This window comes from Odocoileus virginianus, unplaced genomic scaffold (assembly GCF_023699985.2).
Source record: "Odocoileus virginianus isolate 20LAN1187 ecotype Illinois unplaced genomic scaffold, Ovbor_1.2 Unplaced_Contig_2, whole genome shotgun sequence".
Taxonomy (NCBI): Eukaryota; Metazoa; Chordata; class Mammalia; order Artiodactyla; family Cervidae; genus Odocoileus; species Odocoileus virginianus.
This window is the reverse complement of record NW_027224319.1, coordinates 10,096-36,513: the sequence shown is the minus strand read 5'-3', so window position 1 is coordinate 36,513 and position 26,418 is coordinate 10,096. Positions and strand designations below refer to the sequence as shown.

At 49.9% G+C, this 26,418-nt stretch overlaps 1 long non-coding RNA gene across 1 annotated transcript; it reads left to right on the top strand.

Moving 5' to 3' along the window:
• Positions 1-15,894: 15,894 nt before the first annotated feature.
• Positions 15,895-19,822, top strand: LOC139033768 (uncharacterized). Its single transcript, XR_011486236.1, has 2 exons — positions 15,895-15,982; positions 19,012-19,822. It is a non-coding gene; the product is annotated as an uncharacterized lncRNA (long non-coding RNA).
• Positions 19,823-26,418: the final 6,596 nt, after the last annotated feature.

Below are 26,418 nucleotides of genomic sequence, written 5' to 3'. Positions count from 1 at the left end.
TGCAAAGAAACAACTCACTGAAAAAGACCCTGAAGTTGGGAAAGATTGAATGTGGGAGGAGAAGAGGACGACAGAGGATAAGATGGTTGGATGGCATCACCGACGCAACGGACGTGAGTTCGAGTAGGCTCCAGGAGTTGGTGATGGACAGGGAGGCCTGGCGTGCTGCAGTCCATGGGGTCACAAAGAGTCGGACACGACTGAGCAATTGAACTGAACTGACCTGTGTGCCTGGCCCTGCTCTAACCACCTCACAGGAAGCAGGACATTCAACCCTCTCAAAGAGAAAACTGAGGCTCAGAGAGGTGAAGCGATTTGCCCCACATCTTTCTCCAACCAGCCAGTCTGTTTCCCAGTTGAACAACTGTGGGTGGAGTGCTGGCTCTTAGGCGATGGGGCTCGGACAACCCCTCAGGTCCTAAAACCCTTTAAAGGGGTCCACAGAGTTTTCATTTTCCTAACTGTGCATCTGTGTGAGGCCAGGTTGTCTTCATGTGTTTCCATCAAAATTTAATCTGGTGAGTAACACAAAAGCAGACAAGAGAATCCAGTTGCCTTCCATTAAGTCGGACAACTTAAAAAATTTTTTTAAATTGTACACCAACGCCACTTCTCTCATGAATTGTTATTTTGTTTTGGAAGCTCTATTATTTCCTTAAAAATATTTTGGTTAACTCACCATGCATTAGTTGTTTCAAAATATTCTGACTTGGATTTCTCATACCGGAAACATCAATAAATATAATCCAAAGTTCTGAGGGGGTCTCAATAATTTTTAAGTGCATAAAGGGGTGCTGAGAGAAACTTAATTGAGACAAATACACACACACACTATCTTAAGAAGAGCTGGACTTAGCAGTCCTGTGTGTTCCATTCTATTGTAAGGACTTTCTGTGTTTTGAACTCGTTAGTCTTCATACCCGGGAGGTAACTATGACAATTATCCACACGGGGAAACTGAGGCACAGAGCAGCTCAGTCTCTTACCCAAGGCCACACATTTAGAACAGGGAGGAGCCCTGCTGCCAACCCAGGCCTCCAGGCTCCGGCTCCGAGCTCCTGGCCAGGCCTCTGCGCTCTGTTTCCAAGCCGCATGCACCCTGGTGCGGGGTGGAGGAGAGGAGGTGGGATCGGGCTGCCCAGGGCTTAGGGCTTACGGGGTTTAATGGCATCAGTGTAAGTTTCCCAGTACATTTCTGCACAGAGAGATACAGCGCTTTTGCTGGATCACACAGCCAGGAGAGGTCTCCTTTCTCCTCAGTTCTGAGCCAGACCCCGGGGACCACCTTCTCACCGCCCTCAACAGTGACTGACCGACTCAGGGATGGGCCATGCCTAGCTGATGAGAGCTGGCTTCAGAGCTTCAGTGAGGACCTTTGTCCGGAGGCTCTTTTTCCCCCTCACAGGTCGCTGAACTGGTAGAAGGTTACCCTGGCGCTGCTGGGGGCCACTTGGCCAGTGCAAAGCAAGAACCTGGCTGAGAATGCTCACCAATCAGAAGACAGACAAGCAATGGAGAGACAGACAGATGTCCAGTGCCTCTGAGATCCAGATCCAGCACTGCCTTATACCCTTGGCCTTTTCAGTGACATGAGCCAATGAATTCCGTTTTCTCTCAAGTCGTGTGTGTTTCTTTAAATGTAACACAAGTTTAACATCATCTGTACATGTCACCCTCTTATTTGTTTCTTTAGCTGTGCCAGGTCATAGTTGCAGCATGTGAACTCTTAGTTGCAGAATGTGGGATCTAATTCCCTGATCAGGGATTGAACTCGGTCTTGGGTGTCGTGAATATTGAATGAGATGCGGCATGTGAATCATTTAATTTGGGAACTGACTCATTGTAAATTATCTACAAACGCCGGCTCTTGGGACGATCACTTTATTCATTTGCATTTAATTTTTGTTGGGGGAAGAGTTTTGAGCTGTCATACAATTCTCAAAGGGTCTACGATCCTGGAAGGTCAAGAACCGTTGGTTTGGGAATCCGAGGAGCATAGGTCGGATATTACGGTAAATGATCACGTCTTGCCTTTGCAAAGTCTGCCAGGATGGCGGCCCTGTGATTGCCTCTGTGGGGGTCAGGATGCTCGCCCTAGCCAGGATGAGCCCCCCACCGCCCCGGCTTCTCATCCCTCCCCCTGGCCCCGAGTCCCTGTGACCTCAAAGCTCTCAAAACGCCTCATTAGTGCCTGGAGAGAGCAGAGCCAGCAAGTGGGGCTGCCTCTGGCCTCCGTGGAGCACGCACCTCATTAGAGCAGAAGGAAGCGTCTCATCTGACAGTGGGGCAGCCAGGGCTGGCGGTCCCTTTGTGTCTGGGCCCGATGACTCAGGGAACGCAGCACAGAGCCGTGGCACTGAGCCTCACTCCCACTCCCACGATTCTCCAGCCCCAGGGCCCAGCACTGCAGCTGGCATTTACTGATGTGATAAACTAGGTATTTACTCGTTGGTCCTCCTGGTTTGGCCAAGAGAGGCTGAATCAGAACACGAGGGCTCAGTGAGGGAGACAGAGCCAGGATTCAGATGCCTTATCCCTGCTCCAAACCCTTGCGGTGGAGAGTTGGGGGGTCGAGTGGGGACAGACAGCAGTTGGGGGGCAGACTTGATGTCCGGCAGACAGGGGGTCCTCTGCTGCGCCACTCTCCAGCCTTGGTGATAGGCAAGCCATTTCTGCTGTCTGCACCCGTGTCCTCACCTGTAAGGAGGGGATGAAGAAGCGCACCTGAACCGCTACCCTGCAGAGAAGTCATTTCACAAGTCAGCTCTGCTTGCATTTCTGTCCTGCTGACACCCCTGAGCTGCGCTGACCCCCGTCCTCAGACTCAGGGCTCAAGGCCCACCCTTCAAGGTCCTTCGTGAGCCAGGCCCTGCCCACTGCTCCTGTGTCAGCAACCACCCAGTCACCCACCTTACCCGATCACTCTGAACAGACGAAACGATTTCTCTCCTTCACCCACTCAATACTACCACTTGGCCTGGAATTCTTCTAGCCTCTCTTTTGGAAGTTGGAAAATCCCAACTTCAGGCTCAACTCGGGCACCACCTCCTCCAGGAAGCCTTCCATGACCTCCTCCTAGCGTTGCATCAGGCAACTCCTCAGGGATCCCACCTGCCAGAGCTGGACAGATCTGGGCCCAGGATCCTGCGGATCCATCTAGAACAGCCCATCTCAAAGCATGGTCCAGCATCATCCAGAAACTTGTGAGAAACGTGACTTCTCAGCCTCCACCCCGCACCTTCTGAATCAAAACTGGGAGCACGGCCCAGCAATCTGTGTTGTAAAAAGCCCCCCATGGGATTCTGAAGTTCAAGTTTGAGAATAGCCATTCTAATGTAGGCCTCTGAAAGCAGCTGTATTTTCTGCATTTGAACTGCCTAATAACCTGGTCCCACTCCAGCAGCTGCTGCAAGAGGGAGGGATCCCGCCCGTGGGGTTGCCTCCCCTGGGTGCCAACGGCTAACAGAGTTGTTACAGATGAAAACTGTCTCCAATACGTCCCCTTCTCCCACTTCCTGGAGACACTCAACCAATTTTAAATTGTAACTTTCTTTTATTGGCAAAGAAGAAATTTCAGCAACAGTCTCATTTATTTCTCATCAGCCTCTCTTCCATCCCTATCCTGCCAGGCTGGGACCTGCTGAGTTTGAGAATCAAAACGCCAGTCAGCTGCCTCTTCAGGAAAACGTCAATTTCGTGTGGCTCCCCTCAGACACACCAAATGTTGTCTGGAAAAATACTTCTTTTCTCCTCTTCTCTTGCCCAGCACCTCACCAATGTGGCTCAGAAAGCTGGGAAGGTCTCAAACGTTTTCAGAAGAGTCACTTCCCCCAGTCTAATCCCCTCCCTGCACTCCTGGAATCTGCTAACCTCTTGTACCAGGAAGTTCGTCTTGGTGTCTAACCGCAAACTTTCTTGCTGTCACTGGCTCCAAACCAGTCTGTGATTTATAAGAAACAAGTGGTTTTATCTCTGTTTTTTGTTGTTGTTCAGTAGCTAATTCGTGTCTGACTGCAACTCCATGGACTACACATGCCAGACCTCTCTGTCCTCACTATTTCCTGGAGCTTGCTCAAACTCATGTCCATTGAGTCAGTGATGCCATCCAACCATCTCATCCTCTGTCGTCCCCTTCTCCTTCTGCCTTCCATCTTTCCTAGCATCAGAGTCTTTTCCAATGAGTTGGCGCTTCGCATCAGGCGGTCGAAGTACTGGAGCTTCATCATCAGTCCTTCCAAAGAATATTCAGGTCTGATTTCCTTTAGCATTGCCTGGTTTGATCTCCTTGCCGTCCAAAGGACTCTCAAGGGTCTTCTCCATCACCACAGTTCTAAGGCATCAATTCTTCAGTGCTCAGCCTTCTTTATGGTCCAACTCTCACATCCATACATGACTACTGGAAAAACCATAGCTTTGACTATACAGATCTTTGTCGGCAAAGTGATGTCTCTGCTTTTTAATACACTGTCTAGGTTTGTCACAGCTTTCCTTCCAAGAAGCAAGCACCTTTTTGATTTCATGGTTGCTGTCACTGTCTGCAGTGATTTTGGAGCCCAAGGAAACAAAATCTATCACCACTTCCACTTTTTCTCTGAAAACTAGCCAAAAAAGGGCCAGGCACACAGCAGGCACTCAGGAAATGGTTTATTCACTTAGAAATAGTGGGGGGGGGGGGTGCTAGGAAATGGGGGGATTAAGAATAAACTTTGACAATCGAAAATGAACATTTACTCTGAGCATGTCATTAAATGTCTCAGATCCATTCAAAGAGCCAACAGCTTTATGAGGTAGATAGTATCTTTGACATATGAGGAAACTGAGGCTTGGAGAGATGAAGCAATGTGTGTGAGGTCATACGGCAATTTTGGGACCGATCTGGTACGTGAACCCAGGAGAACCTTGGGGGCTCCCTTCCTGGATGGTCCCGGGAGTGTTGCTGGGGTGTAGGGGGCAGCTTTCTCGAGAAGCACCCAGCCCCTGGAGATTTCGGACGCGTGGGAGCAAGGCCCGAGGCAGAAACAAATGAGGCCCATTCATGTCCTCCGATGAAGGGCTTCTGAAGCTGGCAGGAGGAGGCGGCGGAAGATGCTGTCAGGAGCCGGGTGCGGTGGAGAGGCTGCCACCGAGACAGCAAGTGCCAACAGATCTGAGTAAGACACCCCTTTCCTCACACCCGGCTGGGGCTTCTTATAGAGCAAAGCTTCAAGACCAGTGACAAGCAGCAAAGACAGAGCAAGCCTCCCCTAACACTCCCCCACACACCCTGCCGAAGCACACAGCTGTTGACGTAAAGCGCCTCCTTCTTTCTTTGCCCCCAAACCCACCCTCATTCACTCAAGTAACAGATGTCTTTGTAAAGAAACAACGCGAAAGCTGTTGAGTGGAGTTTATTCACTATCTCACGGAGGACCACAGCCCAGGGAGCAGTCTCTCAGGCTGAGGAACTGTTCCAGAGAGGTAAGAGGGTAGGTCAGTGTGTGTGTGATTTTGGGGAAGTGGGCACCGGCCACCAAGCCCCCACCTTGGTACGAGGAACAGACAGCTTAGAAAATGGTTTTACTGCTTTCTTTCTTTTTTTAATGAAATATTTATTTCATCGCACAGGATCTTAGTTGTGGCATGTGGGATCTAGTTCCCTGACCAGGGATTGAACCCAGGGCCCCTGCACTGAGAGCTCAGAGTCTTAGCCACTGGACCACCAAGCTAAGTCCCCATGCTTTTTCAGAATATGGGAAGATGCAAGAGTTTGGCTTCATGCAAGTTTCTCCTGCCAATATCTAACTGTCTGAAGGCCTGTTCTGCCAGTTCTCCCGGAGCACAGAGTGCCTCGATTCCTGATCTCCACCCTGAACCCCCGCAGGCTGTCCTGAAGGTCAGGAACTGCAGTGCCTTGTGACCTAACCCTTGCAGACCCGGAGGGCAAGTGCCGTTCTTCAGCGGGCACAAAGTAATACATTATTGTTTAAAAATGTGTGTACACATGGATCTGCAGAGCAAAACCCAGAGTCTCCTTTTGTAACAAGCCACCTCTTGCTTCCCCAGGGTTTGGAGGTAGCTGGCCCCAGGGGCCTTGCTCCCAGGAAGGGGTGGAGCCCAGGGAGGTAAGGAGGAGGGCGTGTTACTGTGAGGCCTCGTGGTAACCCTTGCACACGGCTCACAGGTGCATCCATTTCACGTGGAACATCTCCAGACAGACTAGGAACCGGAAGGGTCCAGAGGAGTCTGGGGGTCAGCACAGCGCACACGCCCCCGAGGTGTGGCCGTTCAGGCAGGGAGGTGTGGGAGGGTTTTTCAGTGCAGATTCCCTGGTGGTTCAGATGGTAAAGAGACTGCCTGCGATTTGGGAGACCTGAGTTCGATCCCTGGATCTGGAAGGTTCCCTGGAGAAGGAAACGGCAACCCACTCCAGCATCCTACATTTTCAGTGTAGAGTTGGTTATTCTGCCTGGAGACGACTGCCATTGAAAAGGCAGCTTAGGAATTCCTGGGCGGTCCAGTGGCTAGGACTCTGAGCTTTTCATTGCTGAGGGCGTGAAGCTAAGGTTCCGAGAAAGAGAGAGATGGAGGTAGAGAGAGAGAGAAAGAAAGAAAAGACACTTTGCGTCTCAGTTTCTGTGAGGAGAGGGTCCCACACTCCAGAGGAGAGCGGGCGGGCGTGGTGGGGGGAAGCACCAGGGTTGCTGGGAGGCAGGGAGGTAGAAAACGTGGGCCGGAGCCTTTACTGTGGGCTCTGTAGGAAGGAACAGGCGAGGGAAGAAGGTAAGCAGAGCTGAATAATTCCAGTGGGCTCTGGGGAGCAGGGGCTGTCCCTAGCCGGCTGGGGCCTGGCCCTGGGGTGTGGGGTGTGGGGGTGCTGGTCCAGGGTGTAAGAGCTCCTCTGGATGGCTTAGTTTGTGTCTAAGAGGCACTCTCCCAGGTAATCCTTTCTGTCCCTAGTAACTGCCTACCCTGGAAGGACAGCCTCTCTGGAGTCTGCAAGCCCCAGAGTAGGTGGCATCAGAAACAAGGGAAGGTAGGGGACTTTCCTGGTGATCCAGTGGTTAGGACTCCATGCTTCCAATGCAGGGGGCATGGGTTTGATCCCTGGTTGGGGAACTAAGATTCCCACATGCCACCTGCATTGTTAAAAAAAAAAAAAGGTAAAAGATTCAGTTAATACAAGAAGGAGCCAGAAACTCTGGGTCTGGGGCTGGCAGGCCAAGGGGGAGGGTCCCGCACCAGGATCTGCTGTCTGTGATCTCATGAGAGGGGTGGAAGGGACAGGACCTGACCTCTGGCTGCGTGTTGAAGAGAGACAGCTGAGGGCAAAAATGCCAGATGTGCTGGGCGCATGGTGAAGCCTTGGTGTCAGCTGAAAGGATGTAGGCTGAGTCTCCAGAGGAAGCATAAATACTAGCAAGGGTGGTCTTTGCTTTTTGCATATTTTCACGCGTCATGGAGGCACACACACACTCTGACGCCTTGTCTCCTATTATTTGACATAAATGCTATTATCCCTCTAGTCCCTGTCCTAAGCCGCTTTAGCATCACCAGACTGTGCCATTAGAGCGCCATCATTCACTTTCACATCTAGGTTATCTGGTGATGGATATCTAGGTTATTTTCAGTGCTTCTCCGTTAACAAACCGTGCCGTGATGAGTGGCCTTGTGAAGAAATGAGACATTCTGTGGGATAGAACCCCTAGAGGTGAAATTGGTGGTGGTGGTTTAGTCGCTAAGTCATGTCCAACTCTTGTGACCCCATGGACTCTAGCCTGCTAGGCTCCTCTGTCCATGGGGATTCTCCAGGCAAGAATACTGGAGTGGGTTATCATTTCCTTCTCCAGGGGTTATACTCCCACCAGAGTGAATGAGATTTGTGCGCACTCTTCCCCATGCCATTCCCAACACTGGATATTATCAGTTTGTAATATTTTTGAAATTAACCTATTTCTTTCTTTTTTTTTTTGGCCACACCTTGCAGCATGCAGAATCTTAGTTCCCTGACCAGGAATTGAACCTGCACCCCCGCCCCCCCCCCCCCCCCCCGCAGTGGAAGCTCACAGTCTTTGTCACTGTACTGCCAGGGGAGTCCTGAAATTAACCTATTAATATTTATAATATATATTCTACTTGATCCCCCATGTGGTTCGAGATAGCTATTACTCAAAGATATGTGAAGGAAGCATTCTAGAATCGTATGTAAGTGGTGTAGACTCTAGAGTCAGACCACTTTGGTTCAAATTCCAAGGCTGTGTGTGACCTTGGCAAGTTTCTTAGCTTCTCTGTGCGTTGGTTTCTTTGCCATGGGATGAGACAAAGAAGGCTGTGGCATACAGTAGCCATAAAGATGCCCCTCTGAGGTCTCCAAGGATGCGCAGTGTCACTGACTGCCTCAGCCGTCTGTACAGAAGGATGCATGACATTCCCTCGGAGACCAGGCTCCCATGGGCTGCTCCAAGCTAGTGACTGGGAGCACCAGCCCTTCCCCAGGGACAGGACACCCCCTGGGCCTGGAAGTCACACCTTTGACTTCCTTCTCTGACTCTCTGGCCTCCCTTTTACAAGGACACTCTTGATTACACTTAGGGCCCATCTGGATAATCAAGCATGATCTCCCCATCTCGAGATCCTTAACTCAATCCCATCGGCAAAGTCCTTCTGACAGGCACGGTAACAGTCACAGGTTCTGTGCATCTTGGGGGGGCCATTATCAGCCTAGCGGACTGCCCACCTTCCCTCTTTTCCTCTCCTGCCCGTGGGAGCCAGGCCTGTGGTTGGATGCCTCTCCCAGGTGCCTCCAGATGAAGTAGAGGGTGCTCAGTTAAATGTCGGGTACACTGAACCATTTTTAAATAGACAAATGCATGGGACATAGCGCATCGAACTTATACTATAAAATGATTCATTGTTCATCTGACATTCTGACATTCAAATTCGACTCAGTGTCCCGTACTTTTTGTTGCTTCAGTCTGGTGACTAGTGCTGTCCCCAGTCCCTTCGTGGGTACAGTCGTGCCCTGGCTGAGGTGTGAGGAAGGCTAACTGCCCACACAGAGGGCAGAGAGTGTCTGGGGACCAGGACACCAGGAGCCCCCTCCCTGATTCTCTGCCTCTCCTGCCTGGACCAGGCTGGGCATTCTCAACCACAGCTGGGGCTCTGGCACTGGCGCCTCCATCTCGGCGCCTTCTGTTAACCTGTTCTGTTTCTTTTCAAAATTGATTTATTTTGGGGCCTTCCCTGTCAGGTCCAGGGGTTAAAACTCCAGGCTGCCAGTGCAAGGGGGCACAGGTTCGATCCCTGGTCGGGGAACTAAGATCCCAACTGCCCGGCAGTGCAGCCAAAACAGAAAAAAAGACAAAAAAAGGAGATTTATTTTTAACAGTGAAAGGAAAAAAAAAAAGTCCAGAAGACCTAGAGGTAGCTACTTTTACTAGGTTCTTGTGAGTCCCTCTAGAGATATTTTAAGCATTTTCAGCATCCATGTGCTGTCCTAGACTTAGAATTAACCCCTTCCATTCCTATTCTCTGAAACTCTGAAAGGCAGCCTCTAACCCCAGATCACACGTGACCTCCCAGGTGTGGGGAGTGCGCCCCTGAGTCTGCACCAAACTATCTGCAGTAGAGCATGGCTTAAAGTTTTAATAGTTCAACTTCTCTTTAAATGTGTCCTAAAGAAAACAGACCAGTACATCCCACATAGAATTTCCCATCTGCCTAAAATGAGATTAAAATTTTAAAGTGCGCTGTGTTCAAGGTAAATAATGGGCAATCTGTAAAAAGGGTGAAACTGTACAGGAGGCGGAGGGACAGCTTGGAAGCTTGGAAATACTCGTGGCTATTAACACGACCAACCTAGACAGCATATTAAAAAGCAGAGACATTACTTTGCCAACAAAGGTCCGTCTAGCCAAAGCTATGATTTTTCCAGTAGTCATGTATGGATGTGAGAGTTGGACTATAAAGAAAGCTGAATGTCAAAGAATTGATGCTTTTGAACTGTGGTGTTGGAGAAGACTCTTGAGAGTTCCTTAGACCGCAAGGAAGATCCAACCAGTCCATCCTAAAGGAAATCAGTCATGAATATTTATTGGAAGGACTGATGCTGAAGCTGAAACTCCAATACCTTGACCACCTGATGTGAAGAACTGACTCACTGGAAAAGACCCTGATGCTGGGGAAGATTGAAGGCAGGAGGAGAAGGGGACGGCAGAGACGAGATAGTTGGATGGCATCACTGACTCGATGGACATGAGTTTGAGCAAGCTCCAGGAGTTGGTGGACAGGGAGGCCTGGTGAGCTGCAGTCCATGGGGTCCCAAAGAGCTGGACAAGACTGAGCAACTGAACTGAACTGATTAATAGGCGGATCAAGACAGTGAGACCCGTGTTTGAGCCTAGAATGAGCCCACCCAGAGGCTGGTAGAGGAAGGCTGGGTTCCAGAGCTGCGAGTCTCAATCTTGGTTGAACATCGGAATCGCATGGGAAGCGTTAAAAACCCCCGTGTCCACGCTGCGTTCCAGATCAACCTGAGGATGCAGACCCAGCGTTAGAATTCTTTAAGTCACACCAGGGACAGGTGTGCGGTTCCTAGAGCTTCCCTGAGCCTCTCAGGAGACGAGGATGTTGGGCGCCCCCTGCTGGCGGGAGGAGCTGCATCCTCCCACCCCGGTGGGATTTGCTGCGAGACTGGGGTCTCAGCTACATGGGGGAGAGATTGGTCCCGATTATGTAAGCTGTGCTCCGGGCTACCTTTTTACAGTTAGCTAGAGGATGCTATTTAAAGCAGGAGGCTGGGAGGCACGTGGAAGGCCACTAGGTCTGGTGCATGGGCTCAGGACGCAGGCAAAAGACATGCCCCAAATTCTGATCCTCGAAGTGCCACAAAGGCCAAACAAAAATAGGAGCGGAAGGCAGAGGCCAGACAGCACGGAGGCGTGGAGGAGGCTCTAATTAAAGTGCTTAATACACTTGATGATAGTTAATTTTTCTCCCAGCTAAAAGCTTACCCATTCCTGTGCTCTGGCATTTCTGCTTATGAAGTTGAAGGTCACGCATAATTCAGCGATTCACCCATTCTACAAATGTCTCCTGGGCCAGGCCCTTTGCAAATATAATAATAGCCACACATATTGAGCGCTTACTTTGTGTCAGGAGCTGTTCTATGTGCTTTGCACATATTAACTCATTTGATCCTCATACAATCAATCCTTTGTGAAAGTGTTAGTTGCTCAGTTGTCTCTGACTCTCTGTGACCCCGTGGACTGTAGCCCGCCAGGCTGCCCTGTCCATGGGATTCTCCAGGCAAGAATACTGGAGTGAACTGCCATTTCCTACTCCAGGGGATCTTCCCAACCCAGGGATTGAACCTGCATCTCTTGCATCTCCTGCATTGGCAGGTGGGTTCTTTCCCACTGCGCCACCTGGGACATCTGAGTAGGAGTCAGCTCGGTTGACGGCGGTGGGAGAAAAGGGAAGGGCCACTTCAGGCCACACATTCAATCACTGAGTCCTGCAACAAACACTTACTGAGGCCCGCTTTGAGCATGGTTGGGGACTGGGATGCGGCAGCAGACAAGGCCGAGTTGCTACCACGCGTGCCTGGCATCCGAGACGGAGGGAGGCAGGCAGTAAACACGCGCATGTTCAGAGGAGATGAAGGAAGTGAGCGCTGGGCACAGGCAGAGGCCAGGGGGTCAGGGTGCGCGTGAACAGCCAGCAACAGGGGAGACGGACGAGGCTCCCTGAGTGCAGAGAGGAGGCCAGCGGGGCCCGGTCTGGGGTGAGCACCCCCTTCAACTCTGCACCGTGTGGGTGCCCCCACCCCCCCTCCCCCGCCAAGCCGGCTCCTGGCCATGGTCTGGTAAGTGCTGCTGTGATGGTGTGGTCAGGGTGGGGCGATGTTAGTGCCGGGTGTGAAGGAGGTGAGGGCCGGGCGTTTAGGAATCCGGGAGAGGGGTGTTTCCCGACTGGGACCAGCAAGTGCAGCTTCCTGGGGGGGAGCACCCTCCCCCTGTGAGGGCAGGAGCTGCGGCACCCCCGCCCCCCCAACCCCTTCCGGCAGCGGAGGGGAAGAGCAGGCACATTCTAGATCCACTGGGTGGCAAAAGCCAGCCGGACTTACTGGTGGGGTGAAAGTGAGGTGTCAGAGAGAGGGGTCACGACTTCAAGGCTTTGGGCCGGAACAGCTGGTGAATGGAAGTACCATGGACCGCCACGGACAGGCTGTGATCAGAGCCGATTTGGGGGTGGGGGTCTCCGAGAGAACAGAACCCGTGAGCTCTGCTGAAGGTGCAGGGCTGGTTCAGAAGGCCCTGTGCATCCTGACGTCTGCGCTCATCAGCTGCTCAGCTGAGCCCCCGCGAGAGAAAGGGGGCTCACGTTCAGCAGTGCAAGGGAGCGCGAACGGGGCTGACTCTCCAGTCCCAGGTCGCTGGGGTGCTCACCCGCCTCTGATGGACAGCAAGGGGCGGCCTCGGAAAGCAAAGGATGGGGACCCACGGAGCCTCACTGGCAACCCGGGAGGGCTGCAAGGCTCTTATATGGTCGTATGGCGCCTTCTGGTGGCTGGATAGGATCCTTGCACCCCTCTGCTCACCCTGCGTGCACAGCCCACAAAAAGAGTTGTTCAGTCTCAAAGTCCTGTCCTACGTTTTGCGACCCCATAGACTGCAGCAGGCCAGGCTCCTCTGTCCTTTACTGTGTCCCAGAGTTTGCTCAGATTCATGTCCACTGAGTCAGTGATGCCATCCAACCATCTCATCCTCTGTCGTCCCCTTCTCCTCCTGCCCTTGATCTTTCCCAGCCTCAGGGTCTTTTCCAATGAGTCGGTTCTTCGCATCAGGTGGCCAAAGTATTGGAGTTTCAGCTTCAGCATCAGTCCTTCCAATGAATATTCAGGACTGATCTCCTTTAGGATGGACTGGTTTGATCTCCTTGCAGTCCAAGGGACTCTCAAGAGTCTTCTCCAACACCACAGTTCAAAAGCATCCATTCTTTGGTGCTCAGCCTTCTTTATGGCCCAGTTCTCACAACAAAAAGAGTATACACTGTGAAAAGACCTCCCTTCAACCCAGCTCCCCCTCCCCAGAGACAACTGCAGCTAGAACTAGTTTCCTTCCAGAGACTCGGCCTGCATCCCTTACACGACACTGACCAAGGGCTCACTCTGTGCCAAGCACACGTGGCGTCTTTGTCCTCTGCCCCTCTTCCCAACACAGGAGCCGAAAGTCAACTCCTGTTCCTGCAATTCTTCTCCCTTCCCCCCGCCTCACTCAGAGTAAAGGCAGAAGCCGCCCTAACAGCCATGATGTGCCCTCTCCCCTTGGGCCCGAGGATCTGATTCCTGTGACTGCCGTCGCTCCCCGTTTCAGCCCCACTGGCCTCTTTGCTGTGTGCTGTTTAGTTGCGAAGTCGTGTCTGACTCTGCGACTCCATGGACCGTAGCCCTCCAGGCTCCTCTGTCCATGGGATTTCCCCGGCAAGAAAATTGGAGTGGGTTACCATTTCCTTCTCCAGGGACCAGCCTCTTTAGATTTTTAAAACTATGGTAAGCATATACATTATATTTATTATTTGACCATTTTTAAGTGTACAATTCAGTGGCATTAAATACAGTCACAATTTAGGGTAACCAGCAGCACTACCTATGCCCAAACTTTTTCACCATCCCTCCACAAATCTGCCGTCATGAAACTCCCCCCCTCCTTCTCTGGTAACGGCTATTCAACTTTCTGTCTGTAAATTTGCTTGCAAGTGCAGAGAGTATTTGTCCATTCGTGTCCGGCTTACTTCATTTAGCATGATGAAAATGGTCCACCCATGTTACAGCATCTGTCAAAATTCCATTCCTTTTCACGACTGAATAATATTCCACCACACGCCTAGAACACACTTTGTTTGTCCAGACAACCACTAATGGATACTTGGGTAGTTCCCACTTTTTTGGTTTCTGGGCGCAATGCTGCTATGAACACAGGTGTTGGCCTCATCACTCTTTTTTCCACCTGCCAGGCATACCCTGCCTTAAGGACTTGGCACCGACTGTTCCCTTTGCCTGGACTGTTTTACCCCAGGGGATCCACATAGCTCATTCCTCACTGCCTTCAGGTCTTTCTTCAAACTGTGCCTATAGTCAGCCTACTCCCAGCCCCCTACTAAATCCTGTGACCTGGCCCTCCCCATCTCCTTTATCTTTTTTCTATAGCATTCACCACTTTCCAACATATAACATAATATACTTACTTAGTATATACGTATTGTCTAGAGTCTATGTCTCTCCAGATCCAGGAGGGCGAGAATCAGGGTCAGTTTGGTGTATCTCGGGCAATACACACATACACAGTTTATTGAATGAACTTAAAATTGCAATCCTAAGTCAATTCTGAGTTACACATTTTAAACTGGAGGCACAAGTCTTGTTAGATGCTTTGCACTCCAAACTCTCTTAAATGCCTCAAATACTTCGGATACTACATGTTATACGGATTGCCTCAATTCTGGGCTGAAACTAGGATTAACTGCTCAACTGGCCGAGCACACGTATCTCCGGAGAAGCAGGTCAGAGGAATGAGCTCTGAATCTGCAGATGACCGGCGTGAACTTTTCTCCGAACCCGAGCAGCGTGTTGACTTTGATTCTCTCCTGTCCCTGGGAACACAGCTCGGGGTGTGTATATCACCGTCGAGGGGTCGAGTGGGAACAGGGGTTGGGTGGGCAGCCAGCCCCTTTGGCCAAATCCAGGGCTTGAGTGCTTGCACAGGGCTCCATCTGCTGAGTGAGCGGGGGTTGGGGGGGTCTTTCTCATTCACTGAAGGTCCCTCTGGCCTCTGGGCGGGTGGTAGCCTTGCCTGGTCAAAGGCAATGCCAGTCCGTGACCTGCAAATCGGGCAGCCTTGCAGCTCACCTGCCCTCAGGTCAATTCCTTATTTTCTATTTTTCAGGACCGCAGAGGCTGCTGCTCCCCACCCCCACCCCACCCCCCGCACCCCCATCACATTCACCGAAGTGTGGATCCTATCTGATTCAGTTCTGAGCTCCCGCCTGGCAGGGCCATGACACCCAACAATATTTCCATGAGCCAGCTTGGACTCATACCTCCCGTGGCAGGATCTGACTCAGCCTGACGCCAACTGCCAAGGCATTTGAATGGCAGCTTCCCTTCCTCTTTATTGAACAAACATTTACTCAGTCCTTCCTAAGCGCTGGGCACTCTTCCAGCACTTTCCAAATGCTGACCTCTTTAATCCTCCAACCTAGAAGGGAGGTACAACCATGGCCCCATTTTAATGATGAGAAAAACTTAAAAGTCCAGAGAATCTACGCGACCCACCTGAGATCAAACAGCTCCTGGACTGGGATTCAAACCTGGGTCCCTTGGTTCTGGCAGTGGGTAATCACACTGCTTCACTCTGCCTTTACTTAAAAAATTTTTTTTTAATTTAATTAAATTTATTTATTTGGCTGCGCCGGATCTCAGTGGCAGCGCGTGGGGTCTAGTTCCCTGGCCAGGAAGTGAACCCGGGCCCCAGCGTTGGGAGTGCAGAGTCTTAGCCCCCAGCCACCCCGGAAGTGCCAGTTTTTTCCTGTCTTTCTTTTACTTGCTTCCCTCCGTTTCTGCCCCTTCCTTGCCTCTGTTTCCTTCCTTCCTGACCCCGAGCAGCTGCCATCTGCCTCCCCTGGACACCACCCAGTCTGGCACAGTCTCTGCCAGTTCCTCCGTCATCTCGGCCGGGTCCTGGTGCCAGTGGACAGGGAGTGCCAGCCTGCACCCCGCCTCCTGCTCCGCCTCGCAGCGGCAGGTGGCAGAGGCCTGGGAGCCGGGGCCGGGGCCAGCCTGGAGGGAAGCCAGGCCTGTGGGGAGCTGCGTGACGTGCCCACACCCGCCCCTGACGTCCGGTGCCTGCCTCGTGAGCTCTGTGCCCCGCTCAGCAGCTTCACTGTGACGCCAAGTCAGACTGTGCTCCTGGGGAGGCGCTTTGACAGTAGGGACCCCACCGCTCTTGTGAGTATCACCCTGTCTAAATGATAGAATGGACCGCAAAAATCACAATGGTTGAAAAACAGGTACATCGCCCGACCCCAGACACAATTCTGCCTGGGGGCATGGCTTGCGCTGGGACTCCCGTGACTGCTGGACATGAAATGAAGTGTGTTTCTTCCCCAGTGCTGGCTGCCGGGATCTAAGGGAGAGGCCAGTGACACGGGCAGATCTGGGTCTCTTGCTCTGCTTCTGACCCCCTGGCAAGTCTCTTCCCGGTCCGTGTGGGTACAGGAGGGGGAGTCCCTGTCCATGCCTCGTGCAAAAAAAAAAAAAAAAGTGACCTTCATGTTGAAAACATAGAAGAGGTTTGGAACCCTTTTTATCTGTACAGATGGGAAAGCCGAGACCAAGAAGGGGATGGAACTCGCCCCAAGTCACAAAGTAAGATGCAGTCAGGGCTAGTTCCCAGGTCTCTAGACACCTAGCTTACTGCGCTTTCACTGGGGTGGTGGTATTCAGTCGCTAAGTCATGTCGACACTTTGCGACCCCATGGATTGCCGCACGCCAGGCTTTATCTGTCCTTCACTCTCTCCCAGAGTTTGCTCAGACTCATGTCCATTGAGTCGGTGATGCCATCCAACCATCTCATCCTCTGTCGTCCCCTTCTCCTCCTGCCCTCAGTCTTTCCCAGCATCAGGGTCTTTTCCAGTGAGTCGGCTCTTCTCATCAGGTGGCCAAAATATTGGAGCTTCAGCTTCAGCATCAGTCCTTCCAATGAATATTCAGGGTTCCTTTCCTTTAGGATTGACTGGTTTGATCTCCTTGCAGCACCACCGTTTGAAAGCATCAGTTCTTCCGCACTCAGCCTTCACTGGTGGCTCAGATGGTAAAGAATCCGCCTGCAATGTCTGAGACCTGGGTTTGAACCCCGAGTTGGGAAGACCCCCTGGAGAAGGGAATGCCAACCCATAGTGTTCTTGCCTGGAGGATCCCCATGGCAGAGGAGCCTGGCGGGCTACAGTCTCTGAGCCCCGCAGCCTTCCTTATGGTGCGACTCTCACATCCATATGTGACCACTGGGAAAACCATGGCTTTGACCACGTGGACCTTTGTCAGCAAAGTGATGTCTCTGCTTTAGAATACGCTGTCTAGCTTGGTCATAACTTCTCTTCCAAGGAGCAAGTGTCTTTTAATTTCATGGCTCCAGTCACCATCTGCAATGATTTTGGAGCTCAAGAAAATAAAGTCTGTCACTGTTTCCATTGTTTCCACATCTATTTGCCATGAAGTGATAGGACCAGATACCATGATCTTAGTTTTCTGAATGCTGAGTTTTAAGCCAGCTTTTTCACTTTCCTCTTTCACCTTCAAGAGGCTCTTTAGTTCCTCTTTGTTTTCTGCCATTAGAGTGGTATCATCTGCATATCTGAGGTTGTTGATATTTCTCCCAGCAATCTTGATTCCAGCTTGTGATTCATCCAGCTTGGCATTTCACATGATGTACTCTGCATATAAGTTAAATAAACAGGGTGACAATATACAGCCTTGACGTACTCCTGTTCCCAATTTTGAACCAGTCTGTTGTTCCATGTCGGTTCTAACTGTTGCTTCTTGACCTGCATACGGATTTCTCAGGAGGCAGGTCAGGTGGTCTGGTATTCCCATCTCTTTAAGAATTTCCACAGTTTGTTGTGATCCACACAGTCAAAGGCTTTAGTGTAGTCAGTGAAGCAGAAGGAGATGTTTTATTGGAATTCACTTCCTTTTTCTATGATCAAACAGATGTTAGCAATTTGATCTCTGGTTCCTCTGCCTTTGCTGAATCCAGCTTCTACATCTGGAAGTTCTTGGTTTATGTACTAGTAAAGCCGAGCTTAGAGGATTTTGAGCATGACTTTGCTACCATGTGAAATGAGCACAATTGTGAGGTAGTCTGAACATTCTTTAGCAATGCCCTTCTTTGAGATGGGAATGAAAACAACTTTTCCAGTCCCATGACCACTGCTGAATTTTCAACGTGTGCTGGGATATTTAGTGCAGCACTTTCACAGCATCATCTTTTAGGATTTGAAATAGCTGAGCAGAAATTCCATCATTTCCATTACTTTGCTCCTAGTAATGCTTCCTATGACCCAATGGACTTCACACTCCAAGATGACTGGCTCTAGGTGAGTGATCACACCATTGTGGCTATCCAGCTTATATAGACCTTTTTTGTATTCCTGGCACCTCTTCTTAATCTCTTCTGTCGGGACCAGCCCAACAATGAACCGACCCTGAGGGAGCGGTGCCGCAGAAGAATAAGGAAAAATAAGACTCAGAAATAAAGTGGGGATCAGGGGGCTGATGCCATTTGCAGGCAAAAGCCCAGATCCTAATCCTTGCATGCCTTTTATTGTTAACTTCTACTTCCTTATTCGTGCTCTAGAGATATCTGTTCTTTACAATCTCAGATCAGGGATAAAGATATACAATGCACAGTCCTCAATGTCAAACCTTCAGGCCTTTCATGACTTTGTTTAGCCCTTTGGCTAGTGACACCCTTTCTCAGCAACTCCCTCAAGGCTCTGGTTATGGGAACAGTCACTAATGGTTTTCCATCAGTCACATCAGTACTTCAACATCTTGTTTTCAAGATGTCTTTTCACGATGTACTTTTTACTGCTCCCAGCCCTTCACCTGGGGGTGATGAGAAAGTCATTCTTATTTTTCAAAGAAGCCCCGTTAATTATAGTACAGGCCCGTGCAGAGCATATTCCCTCATCTTCTGCTTTGTCAGGTCCATACTATTGCTGTCCTATACTGTGCCCCTCTTTGTCCGAAATGTGCCCGTGGTATCTAATTTTCTTAAAGAGAACTCTAGTCTTTCCACACCTTTGTTTTCCTCTGTTTCTACGGATTGTTTATTTAAGAAGGCATTGTTATTTCTCCTTGTTATTCCTTGGAACTCTGCGTTCAGATGGGTCTATCTTTTCATTTCTCATTCCCCTATCGCAAATTGTTTTGAATTGCCTACCTTTCCCTAATGATTGCTTTTCTTGTGTTTCAGCAAAATCATCAACGCAGCAACACATTCTGCCTACGCTCAGCTCGTGAAATTTGCTTCGTGAACGGGGTCCTTTATTGAACTGTTTCTGATGACCAGCTCTGGACATTTCTGGGGGCAGGGGGTCATTTCCGGGGCCCCAGCCTCTATGAGTACCCAGTGCCCAGGAGCGGTGGTTTTCAAGGTGTTGTTACAGGACGTGTCCACAAGGCGGCAGCACGTTTCCGTTTCCAGGTCTGGGTGGGCGGCCCGCCGAGCCTGAAGAGAGGCTTTCCTGGGTGGGAGAGGAGGGCGGACGGGCCGGGAAGACAAGGCCGAGGGCCTGTGCTCCTTCTGTTTCCCCGGACGTGTCCCGCCCCCGACCCGTGCCAAGCCCTGGCAGACCGCTCCGCTGAGGACGCTGTGGTTCCTAGGTGGGGCGACGGCTCCGTGCGGGGAGGCCGCGGCGGGGATTCCACCGGCGTGAGAGTTGCACACCAGGTGACTTTCGCGAGCTCTTCCCGCCCAGAGCGTGCGCTGGCCTTTGGATGCAGGAGGTTTCATGGAGCCTTCAGGAGGTGCGCCTGGATCGGGAGATGGTGGTCCTGGCCGCAGGGGACCAGACACTCCAGGACTCAGGGGGGCTCGTTTGCTGGCGCGTCCTCGCCAGCTCTCAGCTGGCCCGGAGTCCAGGCTGGGGGGCCCGAGGCTGCTCAGGCCCCAGGAACGTCACAAAAGCCTGATCATTGAGGAGTCCTTGTAATGTATTTTCTTTTCTTTTCTTTTTAGATTTAATTTGTCTTTTTAGGTTGGAATATAGTACTTTATCATGCTGTGTTTCTTTCGAGTGTACAAGAACCTGACTCGCTTATACACACACACATAGCTATCTTTTCGGATTCTTCTCCCCTGTGGGTTATTACAGAGTGTTGAGTTCCCTGCGCTACGCAGTAGGTGCTTGTTGATTATCGATTTCATGCACATTGCTATGTTCACATTAATCCCAACCTCCTAGTTTATTCCTGCCCCCCACCCCCGCCTATCCCCTTTGGGAACCAGGAGTTTGTTTTCTAAGCCTGTGAGTCTGTTTCTGCTTTGTAAATGGGTGCGTGTGTATCGATACTTGGACTCCACCCGCAAGCGGTATCACAGGTTGTCTGTCCGTCTCTGCCTGACTACACCTGGTATAATCATCTCTCGGTCCATCCGTGTCCCTGCACATGGCATTACTTCATCCTTTTTATGGCTGAGTAGTATTCCATCGTGTATCTGTACCACACCTTCATCCATTCATCTGTCAGTGACCGTTTAGGTTGCTTCCCCGTCTTGGCTGCACAAGGCATATTAACATACTAATGCTCTGAGAAATCCCACAGCAAAGCAATCTGTTTGCATCTGCTTAATCTGATTTCCCAAACTCGGATGCCCATGGAATTTTTTTTTCATATCACTCCAAATAATAATTCAATGAAACCCACTTTGAGACATCCTGCTCTACACAAGTGTAGACTGCAGACTCTGGTGCCTGAAAATAGTCTAGGAATGCTCTAATTAATGCTTTCTTCTCCTACTGAGTTCTTTGCCCATTTCAGTTCAGTTCTGTTCAGTCATTCAGTCATGTCCAACTCTGTATCCCCATGGACTGCAGCATGCCAGGCTTCCCTGTTCATCACCAACTCCCAGAGCTTACTCAAACTCATGTCCATTGAGTCGGTGATGCCATCCAACCATCTCATCCTCTGTCATCCCCTTCTCCTCCTGCCTTCAGTCTTTCCCAGCATCAGGATCTTTTCCAGTGAGTCAGTTCTTTGCATCAGGTGGCCAAAGTATTGGAGTTTCAGCTTCAGCATCAGTCTTTCCAATGAATATTCAGGGTGGATTTCCTTTAGGATGGACTGATTTGATCTCCTTGCAGTAAAAGAGTCTTCTCCAACACCACAGTTCAAAAGCAACAATTCTTCAGAGCTCAGTTTTCTTTATGGTCCAACTCTCACATCCATACATGACTACTGGAAAAACCATAGCTTTTCGACTAGACAAACCTTTGTTGGCAAAGTAATGTCTCTGCTTTTTAACATGCTGTCTAGGTTGGTCATAGCTTTTCTTCCAAGGAGCAAACATCTTTTAATTTCATGACTGCAGTCACCATCTGCAGTGATTTTGGAGCCCCCCAAAATAAAGTCTCTCACTGTTTCCATTGTTTCCCCATCTATTTGCCATGAAGTGATAGGACCAGATGTGATCTTAGTTGCCCATTTAATTTCTCCCAAAATTCAGGGCTGGTTTTACAGGAGTTAAAGTAGACAGTTGCTGATTTGCTTGAAATTCAGGAACAGTAGTTGATGACGATATCGACAAATGCATACACAGTCATCACTACATGTCAAGTATTTTTCTAAGAAGTTTATGTACATTAACCAGTTTAGTCATCATGACTACCCTGTGAGGTAAGTTTAGTCATCATGACTACCCTGTGAGGTAAGCACTGCTATTATGCCCATTTTATACACATGGAAACTGAGGCTCCGAGCTACTTGCTCGAGGTCACACAGATAGTGGCTGAGCTAGGATTCAAACCAGGTGATCTGGATCCAGGGTCCAGACTCTTGACCACCATGTTATACTCCCTGTCGGATGAGACAGATGCTTTGGTTCCCTGAAATTCTACTATTATTCATTCATTTCTTCAGTATTATAGGAGACTGTGCTCTTCCAGAACTTCATTGGAAAACTCAGGGCCAAGAAGCTTTCCCAGAAATCTTGAAGAGCTGTCTTAACACAGGTATGGTCCAGACCACCTCGTGCTTTGCTGTCATCGCTTTGCATACGCATCTATGACATTCTCAATTGCAGAAACTGTTTCAGGCACTGTGCTAGGCACTAAATGACAGGCATGTGAGTGAGATATGGTCCCAGAGGTCGGAGAGTCCCCAAGGCTTTTGTAACTGTTCTTGATAGACACATTTGAAATTTAATACCAGAGCTGGAGAGCTACAGGCTTAAAGCTCTAAGAGCAAAGGGTTATATGTGAGTACAGAGGACAGAACAATTACTTCTGATTAGAAGAGGGTGATATTTGAGCTGAGGGTAAAGGAAGATTTCAATAGGAGAATGAATGAGTGAATTCCTTAGGAAAATAAATGGTTTGTGTTATTTTTATGGTACAAAAATGAAAAGAATTAGACTTGGCACTGTATTCACAGGGACTGGCATTAGTCCTGCAACTTCAAGCAAATCATTTTTATGCACAGCAGTTTATCCATCTGTAAAATTGGACTAGTAACCACTCATTTCCCAGGATTTCTTTTAAGACTTAAAGCTATGTCTGGGAAAGTTCTTTGCTTGAAATGCTAAGTGCCATAAAGATGTTAGGTGTAATTATGCTTCTTAATTTCTCTTGTACTTCGTCTCTTAAGAATTCAGTACAATGCAGAACATTACTGAGTGCTTGTTCAGAGGCAGACACCATTCTCTGTACTTCCTGGATACTGTTTCATCGGCCGTCCCAACAATCCTATGAGGTGGGTCGCATCCATATGCCCATTCTCCAGATGAGGAAAAGAAGGCAGAGAGAGCTTCAGCTGCCTTGCTCAAGCTCACACAGCTCTTAACTACTGGGGCCCAGATTCAAACTCAGGTGGTATTCAAACTCAGCACCTCTGAGCAGAGGCTAAAGATGCGCTCAAGATGCTGTTAGTCAGGCCCGCTTAGGACACGTCAGCCAGCTGAGAAGGGATGGATGTGGCAGGGTGACCACCTCTGAGGACACAGTCATCAAGACCTCTCTCCTCCAGTTCCATCAGTAGATCAGCTGAAAATAGGATTAATCATAAGGATCACACAACTCGGTTTTTCTTTTCCCAAACATTTTATGTCCTTGACCTTAAACACTGATTATAAGAAAAGCCAAGGCATAAAAGTTACAGAGATTTCACAGGGCTTTTTAGAAAATGAAATAGGCAAACATCCTCCTGGTGAAACCTAGCCTAACAAGGTCACCGTTAAGGAGTCCAAAGCCAACAGCCTGGATGAATCAGAAAAAATGAGGCCCAACATTCAGCCAAATCAAGTGGCATTTATCTGTATTTTAAAATGGCTCTCTAATGCTTTTATTTCCTTGGTATAAGAGTTCCAATAGAACCCTAAAGCAATTGTATAGAACACTGGGGCTTTTTAATAGCTTTTAACTTAGCAAGCCATGGTCATTTAAAGAGAAGTGGAGGAGCTGCTAGGAGGAAGGAGATTTCTGCTGAAGAAAACAAAGGTGTTCTGGCTCCATTGCTTCTGCCTCTTTCTGGAGAGAGGCGAAATGCACACAGGAATGTGATGGAACTTTCCAGCTGGTGATTTTGCATCATCAGGAAGGAAAGCGTTTATGAAAATGAAAATTACTGATAATTATGTGTGAAAGCCCGCAAGGGAGAAAAATGCAGAAACATTTCAGAATCTTTATTTATATCCAGAGCTGAAGCCCGTTTGGTGGGAGTGTGAATTGGTCCAGTTTTTTGGAGGGGACTTGTTAATGTCCTGACGGTTTGACCTGAGACTTAACACATACCAAAGGTCTGTGCAAAAGGATATTCACTGTAGTATAGTTTGCACGTACAAAAAATAGAAATAATCTATTGTCATCAACATGAAAATGTTTAAACAAATGATGGTATATCCATATTTTAGAAAATTTTCCTAATAAATGGAACGAGAGAGATCTAGATATTTCGACATGGAAAGTTGTCCCTGATGTTTTCAGTGAAAAACAAAGCAAATTGCAAAAGAGTATCTATTGTATGCTTTCATTTTAAAATGTTTTTAATGTTAATAATGGAATGTGTGTGTGCTGTCTTTTCCAACTCTGTGCTACCCCGTGGACTGTAGCCCACCAGGCTCTTCTGTCCGTGGGATTCTCCAGGCAAGAATACTGGAGTGGGTTGCCATTTCTTACTCCAGGGGATCTTCCTGACCCAGGGATCGAACCCACATCTCCTGTGTCTTCTTCATTGGCAGGCAGATTCTTTACCACTGTGCCACCTTTTAATGTTAATATATTCATAGAAAAATATGTGGAGGAGTATGTACCAAAGATTGCCAGTGGCGATCTCTGGGGGTTGGTATACATATTTTTGTAATGTTGACATTTTTGTGTATAGATTATATATTATTATAGAGTATAGATTGCTTTGGCAAAGAGAAGGGGAAAATAGAAAGCTGAATTGTCCCTTCAAGGGAAGAAAGGAGAAAAAAGGAAATTTGCTGGCAGAGATGTATTCACTGTGTTTTGGTGAAAGTTAGTTCAGATGGTAAAGAATCCACCTGCCAACGCAGGAGACCCGGGTTCCATCCCTGGGTCGGGAAGATCCCCTGGAGAAGGGAATGGCAACCCGCTCCAGCGTTCTTGCCTGGAGAATCCAGTGGACAGAGGAGCCGGCGGGCTCCAGTCCATGGGGTCGCAAGGAGTGGGACACGCCTGAGCGACTCCCACTTTGCGTTTCGGGCTGATCCCGTGGTGAGTGGTCTCCCCGCCTGGCCGTGCGGGCAGGGGCGGTGTCGGCAGAAGGAAGCCCAGCGCCCGCGTGCCCACACCGGGACTGAGGCGCGGGGGCTTCCTCCGCGCCCTCTCTCCGGCCTCCGGGTGCCACGGCCGCTGCGCCTCAGCCCGGGTTGACGGAGGAAAACCAGCTGGCTTGCCGCGTCCATTGCCTCCCAGGGTGCCCCCTCCAGAAGTGGTGCCCCCTCAAGGTGGTGAAGAGCTCGGCCTTCGGCGTTCGGGAGCCCTGGGTTCAGATCCTGGCGTGGCCGCATGCCTCGCCGTGGGGCTTGGGGAGCTTTGCTTCTCTCAGGTGGCCTGTCTCCTCTTGTGAGCAACGATGGTCTAAGAGAACCTGCCCCAGGGGTCTTTGTAACGGGAAAATCAGAGAGAGCCTGAGAATAGACCAGAAACGAGGTCACCGATTATTACTGTCCTGCGGGTCCTTCCTTGGTAGAGTCTCCCTTCCGTCGTCTTCAGGATGAACTCCTTCCCATCCTTCTGGACCGGCTCACGGGCCATCGCCGACGGCCTCCCTGGTCTCTGCGGCGCAGGCAGAACTGACGGGGGCTCCTCCTCCGGTCCGGGGGGGCCCCGGGCACCAGCCTCGCCCCTGCACGGTCCAGCCTGGGTTTGCTCCTCCGTCTCCTCCACCCCCCCGCCCCCACCGCGCCGAGTCCCTGCAAGGCCAGCCAGCACATTGCTTTCTCCAACGCTTGGCTGCTTCATCTGTGAAATGAAGGCATCACCTCCTCCCACAAGGCTGTAGAAGGAACGCAATGAAAAATGCATGTGAAACGCATCAACGGCATTTAGCCAAACCCAAATTTAGCTATGACTACTTCTGTTATCCTTGAGAGGCCAGGCTCATTGGGGAAGAAGGGAAGCATAGCTGAAAAGTCCCTGTCCAGGAATTCAGACTACATCCTGAAGGGCCCTGTGACCCGGAGCAAGTTTCTGTGTGTGTGTGTGTTATTCAGTTGCTCAGTCATGTCCGACTCTTTTGAGACCCTGTGGACTGTAGCTCACCAGGCTCCTCTGTCCATGGAATTTTCCAGGCAAGAATACTGGAGTGGGTTGTCATTTCCTTCTCTAGGGGATCTTCCTGACCCAGAGGTCAAATCTGCCTCTCTTGCGTCTCTTGTGTTGGCAGGCGGATTCTCTACCTTTGAGCCACTAGGGAAGCCCCACAAGTTTCTCTAGTTATTCACGAAGAGGTGAGCTCTTACCTGGGGTCCCATTTCCATCAGAAACTGCATTTCATGTGCCCCTTTGTGAGCCCAATCCATAAGGGAAAAGGGAAAAAACTCTTTCCCACCCTTCAAATTAAATACAATTATCTGAGAACCTTGCATTCTTCTTCCTTTTTTTTTTTTCCACCATTTATGAAGCGCTTTCCTGCCCATCATAGAATTTGGAGAGGATTTTAATAAGAAGAAAGCACAGCCAAATCTTAACAGTGATAGTCTCTGGGTGGTGGGATTTAGGGTGATTTTAACCTTACTTGGGTTCCCCTAAACCTTCAAAATCTTCTGCAGTTTCAGAGCTGAATAGAAACAATGGTTACATAATATTGTGAATGCAATAAATGCACTAAATTGTAAAGTGTACAATTTTATGTGATGTGAATTTCACCTCATCCAAAAGATCTCCTGCAACACTACACACGTGATCTCACAGTCATTTAGGAAAATGAGGTTTGAGGCGAGAACCAGCAAGGACTTTTACGGCTCAAAGGCAGTTCAGCAGCAGTCACGCTCCCCCTCCCATGTCCAAGTCTTAATCCCAGGCGGCCAGCCTGCAGCGCGCTCCTCCGACCACCAGGGGGCTCTGCGGAGGCCTGGCGTCCCCACTCGCGGGAGGGCGCCTGCTCTTGCTCTTGCGCCTTCGGAGCACGTGTGCGCGCG